Below are 12,223 nucleotides of genomic sequence, written 5' to 3'. Positions count from 1 at the left end.
TCCAATTACATTATAGTATTATGTTTCCGACGGTGCAATATAGTTTTATAATTATTAAAACAAACTTTTAGGCATTTAAAAGATAATAATAATATCAATTATTTTTCTTGAAAGCAATTTTCCTACCCGTAAAAAATCTATTTTCATAATAGATACTCAAAGAAATGTAATTTTTCGTAAATTATGAACAAAATTTATTTATTTATCCATACGTTTATCAATTATCTATTATGTATTAGAAAAATAATACTATTATAATCTAATCAACTATTTCTCACAAAATTTCCTAAAACGTGGTCGAATATGTTTGCGTTAAAATCATACATAGCAATAGTACTAAACGAACGTTTGATATAACTGATATTTAATTTATGTAATTAAATTAATGGCTTTCCATAACAACATATCGTGATATATAATTTGTTCAGAAATACGTACCAATACTATTTCTATTTATGGTTCATTTCACACTGCATTAAAATATAAACAAATTACATGCTTTTTCAAAACGTTTTTCTAACTGATATAGCTACTTACTTTATAAGGACGTGTACTCATACCGTATTGATTTGCTTGTTAAATATTAATTAACAAAATAAAATTGTCATAATATTGAATAAATAAATAATGATAATAACTAAATATCATACATCATAAAGTATTTCGTTATGAGTGTTGTCATTTTTCTTTCCGGAGGTCTCGTGTGTAAATTATAAATCAAAAAGTTCTATGAAAAATAACTACTTTCATTCCACTTTCTGAGAACCTATTACTTTGGAATAGTTCATCATTTTTTTGTAATATTTAGTATGATATATTTTTAAACTAAAACGACAATACATTTAAACCGTTTGAGATTCACCAATAAATAAAACTGACTCGTGAAATTTCATTTTTTTTTTTTTTTTTTTTTAATAAATGTATATGATTAATGTTATAAGTAAACACTGCGAGGGACTGCTGACTGCTATTTATTGATGCGTGTATATAGTATTCAATATATCAATATCATATGCAATTCAATATTATATAGTTTACTAAATAAAATATATAAATAATGTATTGAGTAGTTAAACAAAATATATTAACAGAAGTGCTGGTTCAAAAACCAAAAAAAAAGAATAATTCTTGAAGCATGATAGATTGCGTGTATTTTCTTTTAGTACGAAAAATTTACAATCAATAGCGTTTATGTATACTGCTAAAATGTTGAATGTATATGCGATAATATTAAAATAAACAATAGCCGAAAATAATGATTTCATAAGTTCAATACACAGTTACATTATTTTTTTTATTTCTTTAAAAAGGTACACAACTATACTAAAAATCAGAATAAGCATCTTCAATGTTATGTATTTTATTTTTGTTTGGTAATCAAAATGTATTGTTATTATTATTCTGCAATTCAAATACAATGTGTACACATTACTACATTACACCGTTTTTAAAATTTCGCTTGACAAAAAACGATATTTTACAATATTGTCATAAAAATAGTCAATATATGTCATACATTACGTCCTCTGTGGGTTGGGTGAATTCGAAGTTGAATCGGTAAAGATTTTTTTCAATAATTTAAACACAAGTCACGATTGAGAAAATACTGCTGGAACAACGTATGCATACACATACGGTCGCACGTACGCTTTTACTCGAAAATACATACGTCAGACATTGTTTTATGGTCAAGACACTCTGGCCTGTGGCCTCTGTTTTTATTTGAAATAAGCTACAGGCTATTGAAACTCTTGTATAGGTACTAGGATTCACATACAAGTCGCACTTGAAGACTTATTAATTAATTTTACATTGAAGTCTGTGTTTATTTTGACAGTTACTGCGGAGAATCTAGGGAGGATGTGAGATAACCTCGTTTGATTTCTCGTGTTCAAAAAGAAAAAATATTGGAGAAACACGGAAAAGCTCACATCTCCGCGAAAATTTAATGCATGTATACTTATATCGATTTTTCGACCCGACACGCAAACCTTCCGAAATACAATTTTCTCCATTAACAACGGCTACATAATATATACGTATACTTTAAAGAACATCCAAAACATGAAAGACACATTTGTTTGAGAAAGGAAATAACAGTTCTGCTATAGTAAACAATGGTAGGTGTAAATAAAAATTCCTATCGTATGCTTTTACCTTGCTAAAACACTTCAAAGACAGGCTGACTAATTATTATAATACCTTATAAATTGTACTACAAAACAAAATATCAAACAACATACTCCTATTTTTTGTGTCATTACCAAAAATATTATAATATTATAAAAGAACTCTGAGTAAATTATTAAAAAAATAAAACCCATATGGGTTTTGTTAATTTTCTAAGCTGGCGCTTTGTGTAGGCAACTTAATAGCATAAGTGAGTAGGTATTGTTTAATATTAATATCTATCACAGTATTATGGTATTACTAAACCGAACTACTACGACATCAATATTGTCACGCTATAAAGATAATTTTAAAACAAAAAAATGCCTATAAGCATTTTCTCAATTGCAATACTTTATTCCAGTAATCTATTAGAATAAATGTTGAACAACACAAATATATTAAATATAAAATAAGCTATGATATGACATTTTAAATTTTAAAAATTATAATTAACGATTGAAAGTTACAAATACAATTAGTAAAACGCCGTGTACACTGAGTTAAATCTATGAAATAAATTATACATTCATAAAATATATACAATACTTAAAACGCATCGATTGATATTATTTAAATCTATACTCTGTACTTATAATTTTAATTAAATTGGAAATAAACACTGTTATAATGATTCTTTATTGTTAAATTAAAATGCAACACTGCAAAAATTATTGAAATATAGTACTTGTATTGTGGGTATAATAATAATATGTACAATAAAGTGTTTCATAATAATAACTACTCACAGTTTTTAAATATTATAATAATATATAAATAGGTCCTATATAATCGTTTTGAAATAACAAAAGAATATATTTTATGCAAACAATAATTCAATTATCTGGTCAGAAAAATATGTTATAGCCTATAGATATAAGTATTATGCTAACATTGCTAACAAATATTAATTAATATAATTTAAATCTAAATTGTTTCTTACATTTTATATAAATATTATGTCAAGTTATAATAAAATAAAATTATCACTTTTAACTATGTACATGCTTTTATTTTATTTATTTTGTATATTTTAAAAAACTATTTCTATAACAGTCGTAAAAAATTAAAACCTAATGAAAAATTCAAAAATTTCTAGTTAGGTAGATAATATATTGACTTTTAATTTGTATTAAACTTTAAAAATACAATGACACATATCCTGTAAGAGATTATTATTATATGCCTATAATAATTCTCGAGTTTAATTTTGAAGTATAATATTAAGTATTTTAATTATTTTAAAGTAATAAACTTCATATGACGACAACGACGCAGCTGTAAATGAAAGTTCTCTGTAGGATAAATTATATAAAAAAGTTCAATTATTGCTGTTAAATATGCTTCAAAAGTAAATTCGATTCTTAATTTTTTTTAATTATATGAATGTTTAATGATAGTAAATTTCTGATTATACAATCATCCTAATAGTATGTTCTAAATAACGTACATTGATGCTTAATTTGAATGATCATTATAATTAAAAACAAATTATTAAATAAAATGATTCATTATATATATTATTTAAATATAATACAACTGCATTTATACTACTAATTTGGTGTTATTTTTTTTAAAATTTGGATATTCCTCGTTATATCACATTTATGTTATTATTTCAAAAACAAATATTCTTTAAAAATGATTCATTTACCTATATATCAAACGTTAAATTAGTAATTTATTAGACAATGGTTACTCCTATTTATTTATATATTTTATTACTTTCATTAATAATAATTTTCTTGACTATAACACTATTGTATATATTATGATGCTTATAGTATAATAAACGATCTATCATTTGAATTTGAAATACAATTAAGAGCAAAAACTATAGAAAAAAAAATAATGGCGTCATTAGTATCTATTAAAACTTCTATATAATTACTTAAAATATTTACTGAGTATTTTAATAATTATTTTAAGTCAAGTTTAAGGATAAGTAAAATATAATGTGAGCATTGAAACAAAAAAAAAAAAATACTGAAATTAACTTTTTAATAAATCGTATAATGTATTGTAATATTTACACATAATTGTTTATGGATTGTAGGAAAATATAATTGTGCTACGTTATTTTCTTATTATATTTGTTTTCTTGTGCATCCATATGATAGTCGAACGTGCAATAATAAAATTGTTAATACTTTTTCTTGTTTTTAAACTCATATTCGTAAATAAACGTGATACTTATACACGTAAATGCTTTTTACTTTATTTTAATAACTACTGAATTTTCCGTAATATAATAAAAAACAAAGCAAACAAAAATCGTATTCGATAAACTAAAGAAGAAACGCGACACGCATTACAAAATAAGGGAAAACACAGACAGCAGCATCGGTGTACCGGATGCTAAAACTCGGGGCGTTGGCGGCGACGACGTTGGCGTCACTATTTTATACTTGTATGCATATATATTATAGACATGCGTTCGACAATAAAAAGCGATTCTCGAGTCGCACACGTCTTAATAAAATCACTATAATATACCTCGTCGTTACACCCTCCGCGCGAGTCGAAAATTGATATTTGTTTGCCGCGTGTTCATATAATATCTTGTATATTATAAAACAAATAAAATATAATAATATATTAAATATTGCGTTCTGTACATAAATGTCTCTCGCGGTCCCTACTCATCCGACGGTTTGCGCACTACGAACGAAACGGTATTATTACACCGGCGTTATACCGGTAAGGTTATACGACTATGTTCGGTTTACAGAAATAATATATATAATACTAGCTGTGCCCGTGCACTTCGTCGCCCGTACAAAATGCACCAGCGTTAAGTTTGGTTGCCTATAACTGTCCCGCCTATATAGAGTTGCATTTTTTCAATCGATTAACCGATAATGTATCATTTGTTAAAAATAATATATCATTCGAATAATCCATTAAATAATCGCACAGCCCTAAACATGATAAAGAGGTAATATATTGAGGTCATTAAACGGGATAAAAACTATCCTATCTAGTATCTTACGACGGAGATAAAATTACACACATTGATCATAATTTCAACAAAATCGGTTCAGTACTTTCGGAATGCATCGAGAACGTGTATATGTATATGCATGGGTGTAAAATTGCCTTGTTAGAAGGGGGGGGATTAAATTATAAACATAGAACAATTTTATTGTATCATTTATTATATTATAAGATATTAAGATGTAGGTATTTAAAAACTTCAAAATTATTTACTTAACGGTGTATAAATGCATAATACATAACTTTGTATCGCTGTCGTTATTAAATATTAACGTATACCTCAATCATTTTAATTGTATTTTAAATTTACAATACAAAATTCATACATGAAGCTTAAATGTTAGCAAACATAACACATGTACACATATAACTATCATATATTCTGATAAGGAATTACGTTTTACATTTTATAATTTTTTTCTAATAAATAACCTTAAGTTTCTTGAAAAACTTTAAAATATGCAGTGGCTAAGCTCCCATAAGTCCCCCCCAATTTACGCCTATGTGTATATGTACTCGTATATTTATAGGTATACGATTTATACAATTAACACGTTAATAATACACGTTTATTTTACTAGATAACTCAGAGGTTTTTTAATTTAGACAAATGCTATTGCGATAGAAACCTTAATTCGTTAAAAAAAAAAAAATCAAGAAAATTCATAACATAATTAATATATTATTAGTTGTATTGAGTAATTTTAGTTTATAATTATTTATAGTTTCGGGGTTCATCCCGAGTAAATATTGTGACACATGATTTCTATATACAAGATTATGTTATGGAGATAGAAGGTATTATATAGATAGATTGTCGAGTTTTACTTCTCGGATCAATTCATACCTACACGCTGCTGACGACAAAACACACACAAAAGAAAAAAGGTCAAGTTACAGGTAGCTGGAAATACACCATGCAAATAAGCATGTAAATTTAAATTTAACATTAAAAAATTAGTTTCGAACATTTTCATATTCTCTCACCTTTTAAACCTTCTCTGGACTTCCACAAACAATTTAAGACCAAAATTAGCTAAATCGGTACAGCCGTTCTCGAGTTTTAGTGAGACTAACAAACAGCATTAGATATGTATACATATAGATGATGTATTATGATATAATTGGGAGTTGAAATCGATTTAACCGAAAAACCCGGCGGGGAAGCAAACTTTGCAATCGTCGCGGTCGTCGTTATAGCGTGTCGTCGCCTGCAAGACCTATGGCTATAACGAACAAAGCCCAGGGGTCCAAAAGTGACCGATATCGTTCAGTTATAGCAAAATCTACGGGATTACAGTAACCCGTATACTTTATGTTTACATATTACTCTGTTGTTTTCCGTATACAACCTAGTATTTTGCATAATATCGATTGTCGTGAAATCTGTGTATCGGGTACCTGTACAATTCGGACGACGAGCACAGAACATAATAATAATACGATATAGTAGTACAATATATTATATACAAACTTTTACCGCCGATCAGACGATCGTTTTGTTATAGAAACACGAGTCCCGTACATTAACTCAATTTTTTTTTTTTTTTTTGTTCATTTAGTGATAACTTATATTTTTTATTCGTAATATTTTCCATTTTTAAACACATATATTATGTTTTTGAGTCGATACAATTTTCTTGCTGACCATTACAACAGTTGTCATAGCAACCAAACACAATAACAAATGCATCTGTATGCAGTAATATCAAATGATCGGTATTGATTTATGCAATGAAAATGACCACCAAAAACATACTATATATTATAATTATTAGAGATGGGGCGAACTCGAGAATATGTCCTCGAACGAACTCGAACCGAACCCATAGCAAACATTTCGTTTAATATCGAAATGATTTTGTACCGGGCTAATTAGGTAAATTTTAGGTACTAGATTAATTTGTAATATTTTAGACATTATAATAGAAACTTTTGTTGAAAGATTTCTCAGTAAAATATTTTTATAATTACATTGGTTATTTTAAATTAATATTAATTATTTTTTTTTTGACAACTTGCTTGAACAAATGTTAACATTCATCAAGTAATAAGTATCGTATTGTTCTATAGCCGTGTAGGATAACAACTAACGACCAACCGAACCAACGTTATTAACGATTTATCGTGAAAAATGATTAATATCGACTATAATTTTAATATTTTCCAGCAAATTATAGCAACGTTGATTTTGTAAATAATACAAAACCAAAATAATTTTATTTATGGGCCATTTTCTACGAATTTCTTTTAGTTAACAACTTGCTATTGAATAATTCGATCTACTTAATTCTTTCTTCGTCCATTCTCCGAATATAGATTTAAAATAAAATCTAAACATAAATATTATGACATAAATACCAAAATAGTTATATATGCCTATTTTAAACAACTATTACAATGTACAAACAAAAGTTGTCCAAAATATTATATTGTCGTATTCGTTATAAATAAGTGTAGATAAGGAAATAGTAAAAACAACATGTTCATTAAAGTTCTATACTCGAAAATGAAATAATAGGAAAAATGATGGTGTATATATTGTACATTTATTGGTATTACGATATTTTCAGTAGGTAAAATGTATGTTATAATTAAATATCGATATATACTACGATTTTTGGTACAACATTCGGAACACGGTTCGTTTTAGATATATTTCTAAGTATAATTGTATAAGGTACCTTACTGCGTTAAAAATGGCGCTCATTCTAAACGAAAAAAGAAAATACAAATTTTTGGTCTCCAGTGTGTTAAAAATAATAATTAAGCATAAAAGATGGGTGTATTTTTTGTTAACAAAATAGGCATAGGTAAAATAAAAATAATCACCAATATAATATTTTTTTTTGCGATGTTTGACGTTTTAAATTAATAATATAATTTCTAAATTGGTTTTTGAGTTCGGTTTGGTTTGATTTTTTAAAAACCATAGGTTCAAATTTCAAACTCAAATCGAACACCTAAACTCAATTTTATTTTTTGAACTTTGAATATTTTGACCCACCTCTAATATTACGATCCTATATTTTTCATTGAATCAGAGAAAATTTTTTTTTTTTATATCAAAATTATCTAAGTTATTGAATAAAACTAATGTTAGGTACATTTTTAATTACTAATTTCAGAAACTTGTTTAATGCCGTATAAATGATAAAAAAAATTGTAGTACATTAACATAGCATCTGGTAACTGGTAACACACGTGGTTGTTGTATCGTAGATAAAAAAAAATGTAATTTAATGTAAAACAATAAATTATCCAAATAAAAGCGCAGTTGTATAAATTTAGATTTTAAATTATATATATAAAAAAAAAGGTGAATCTTATTTATATTGACCCTTGAGAGTTGTTTATTATTATCATTATATTATTATAATACGTACAAACGGTTGTATATTTGCATTATTATGTTATAAAACCGTACGGGGACGACAATATAAATTTGCAACGTCTAAAATTTTAATGTTAATAATATAATATTATGTATAAGTGATATTTTATTTCAAATAAAATTTGTTTATTCACGCGTGGAAACGTACATTCAGACCTTCGGCTTGTGTCGAGTAAAAAATATAATCCTGTGTGTATTATTCGCGGGTGCTTAGGCTCGCAATCCAAACAAAAGGATTGCACCACAATGATAATAAAATATAAACACAAATGTTGTAACAAATTACGTTCTCGTTGCTATTAGCTGCGAGCTATGGGACCAACCATGAACAACGCTTACTTCACCCCTGCCTCCTACCACATCATCATAACAATAGCACCCAACTACTCCAACAGTGGCTATTATTCAAAGAAAATCCATTCCAGGCCAACACTATAAATATAAAAAAATTAGAAAGATTTCCGAACAAACAATAGAATCGCATTAAAAAAAAAAAAAATAATAAATAATATCAAATTATACTTGTCCGAGCGTCTTAAGTACACTCTTCCCAGCGATTATTCGGTTTTTATTGCAGTAAAGAATGGATTAATTGGTTCGAAAAAACGTCCAACTTATTTTGAATCCATAAATCATCTTTAATTTTTATTTAAAAAGACAAAATTTGCCTTTTCACAAAAAAATTAGTAAAATTGAATGAACGAAACGATAATACGATTAATGCACGTTTAATTCAACAAAACTTTAGGTCTAAACAAATCATAATATATTATTGATAAATAATTTACGTGTATGACCGATATACCATTCCGTTTGTTTCGCGTTTGATGATATTAAATTTATAATATATAAAATGAACAAGTTTTCATTTAAAATTTTTTTCAATTATTATTGGTAAACAGAAGTTTATAGTACTAATTGATATAATTTAAAAAAAAGTAAATTGATTATTAGATTTTTTTAAATTATAAGTTAATTTATAGACTTTTTAATTTATTGATTTAACACTTATCAAACCTAACACTATATCTTAAAATCCACAAGTAAAATATATAAAGTATATTATTAAACTCATATAATTTACAATTAAATTTATTCGACATCTATTACAGAAATCCTATTAAATTAATATTTTATTGAAGTACATAATAATAAAGTTCAAAGTATCTCGTTATATCAATCAATACGTCTTTTAGACAAGAACGTGGAACTTTTAAAATATAAACGTGATACAAAATTATAACCAAATGGAAAAAAGTCTTAGTACTCACTAAAGTTATTTTCAAGTTTATTGTGTTATTTTTTTTTCCAGAACATATATCAAGACACTAATGAAGGTTCAATACGATTGCAATTTCCGCCACAAACTACTTTACGCCTAGCCCAAAAATATAAGACTAATAGTTGCCTAAGAAACATTATATAGATGTAATTAAAATGTTAATACTAAATTTATTATTCATTATTCTTATTAATTATTATATTAATTGTAATAAGTATAGCGTTTTAATCAATTAACTGTTCGTGTGTTATGTATAAATGGAAATATATTTCTAATAAAAAATTACCTATTTCTGTCAATATATAATACTGTTGTGTATACATATTATAAACATATGTATATATGTAATGTATATATATATATATATATATATATAATACATATAATATAACTATTATTCTTCCTACATAATAATGTGTTTAATAAATTAAAATGTTAATAACTTTAGTATAATCATGTGCTTTTAAAATATTCATAGTTGTAGTGTTAAGATCTAATTATATTGTTCAAGTGTATTTGTACGAATATAATGTATAATATTACAATAATATTAAATGCCTATAGTATAATAAGAGAAAAAAATTATTAACTAAATAATTTTAACTATGTGTTTAAATTTAAAAATAATTTTAAGCAAAAAATTCATTGTTTTAGTATAATGTGATTGAACTTTTGTTTTATATTTAATAATTTTTGTTACCTAATATGTTTGTACCACGCAATTCATGTAATGAGCCCACATGTTTTGTGTCGTACAAACTATTGTTGATTAATATAATTTATAATTATCCTCCGCCTTTTTTTTTTTCAAGCACGGCAATGTAACCTTGTTTTTTATATATATAAAATAAAATGTTGTTTTCAATTCACCAAATTGTGTGTACTCTTCACTGTAAAGAACTACATAATTATTACAGCGAGTCTTTCGACAACGAAAAACGGTGTATTTTTAAAATATTCTCAGAAATGATACAACCTGGAGACATATTTGATTAATAGTGAAAAAAAGTTGTTTATTAATTTAATTTACTTCAAACATTTTTTTTTTTTTTTTTTTTATCAATGTAATTAGCGATAAAAACATTATCCATGAAGTTTAAATTATGATAAGTACTTATGACCTATATTCGGGTTATTCCCGACTAAATTTGGGTTTTCTCAAATCCACCTATGTATTCACTATTACTTGATTGGCATATTACATTTCTGTTTTCTACAATGAGTTGTTTGTTTACATTCGAATGGCATAGTATATATTTTACTACGATAGAGTACATTATTTAATATCATTAAAATATGTAGGTTTATCATTAAGAATATATTAAAATTAATTAACTGCATAACATACGCACATATTACTTAGAAATAATGGGTTCTCGTAGGCCAATTTCATCATTTAAACAAAAGACAGGGTAATTGAACAAATGCATAGTAGTTGCTTTACAGAAACACGCAACGGGAAAAGTTCATAGAAACTAAATGCCAAAAATCAAGGCAGGAACATCAACTTTGTCATTAATAAGTCCCGATAAGGTTAAAAGTTTTTATAAACATTTAATTTTTTAATTATATTATTCGTAATACAAAAAGAAAATAAGCAAACAAAATAAAAATAGTTTTGGATTTATTAGCCTAATATTTATTTCAATATTAATTTCTATAACGTTATAATATATATCATATAAAAATTAATAGTCTCGATTTCAGTATTATAAATAAAATCATCATCCACGGAATGCATTCATCCCTACATTAATCGGTATTATTATAATTGTTTTTAGTACTAAAACAAAACAAGTTTAAAGCGCCAACAATCTTCCAAAAATTACTATAAAATGTAGATATGCAAGATTGATTGCATAGTTTTTTACAAAGAATGAGTAAAAAAATTAATTAAATTGAGTCGTAACCGGTTATTCATTACTGATGACTAATGATTATGAATTTAATAATGAATAAATGAGATGCACAACCAACATTAAAATCCCATCAAAATGATTTATGTAAGTATATAATATACCATAATTTAGGTACGTATATTATATAATATTCGTTGAAAAAGAATCTAAAAAAAAGTAATTAAAATAATATTTTACGGAAGAGTATACATATAAAATGTATATTATTAAATAAAAACCCGGAGCAAAAATAACCATCGGTTTTCATAACATGAAAATTAACTAAATTCTAAAATGCGTATAGATATTTACATTATTAAATTATATTTCACAATAAATAAAAATACAATGAGTGTTTCACTATTATATTATATTACAATTAATTTTGAAGATTGACTTGTTTGTTAACAAGAGATTTTGATAAACATTCTGGGAGTACTTTGACAATTGTAAAAATGTATGGTATTCAGTCATTATATGTTT

General features: G+C 25.7%; 1 protein-coding gene across 2 annotated transcripts in view; it reads left to right on the top strand.

Annotated features, from left to right (window-relative positions):
• The window catches only part of LOC113548677 (neuropeptide Y receptor type 2-like), a 171,673-nt gene extending 161,579 nt beyond the window's left edge, over positions 1 to 10,094 (top strand). For both annotated transcript variants that reach the window (XM_026949683.1, XM_026949682.1), the window contains one exon: positions 9,873 to 10,094. The gene's annotated coding sequence lies outside the window, so the exon portion shown is untranslated. The remainder of the gene's footprint in view (positions 1 to 9,872) is intronic.
• The last annotated feature ends 2,129 nt before the right edge of the window (positions 10,095 to 12,223 follow it).

This window comes from Rhopalosiphum maidis, chromosome 4, assembly GCF_003676215.2.
Source record: "Rhopalosiphum maidis isolate BTI-1 chromosome 4, ASM367621v3, whole genome shotgun sequence".
Lineage (NCBI taxonomy): Eukaryota > Metazoa > Arthropoda > Insecta > Hemiptera > Aphididae > Rhopalosiphum > Rhopalosiphum maidis.
Note: the sequence above shows the minus strand (reverse complement) of the source record. Positions and strands in the feature narration are given on the sequence as shown.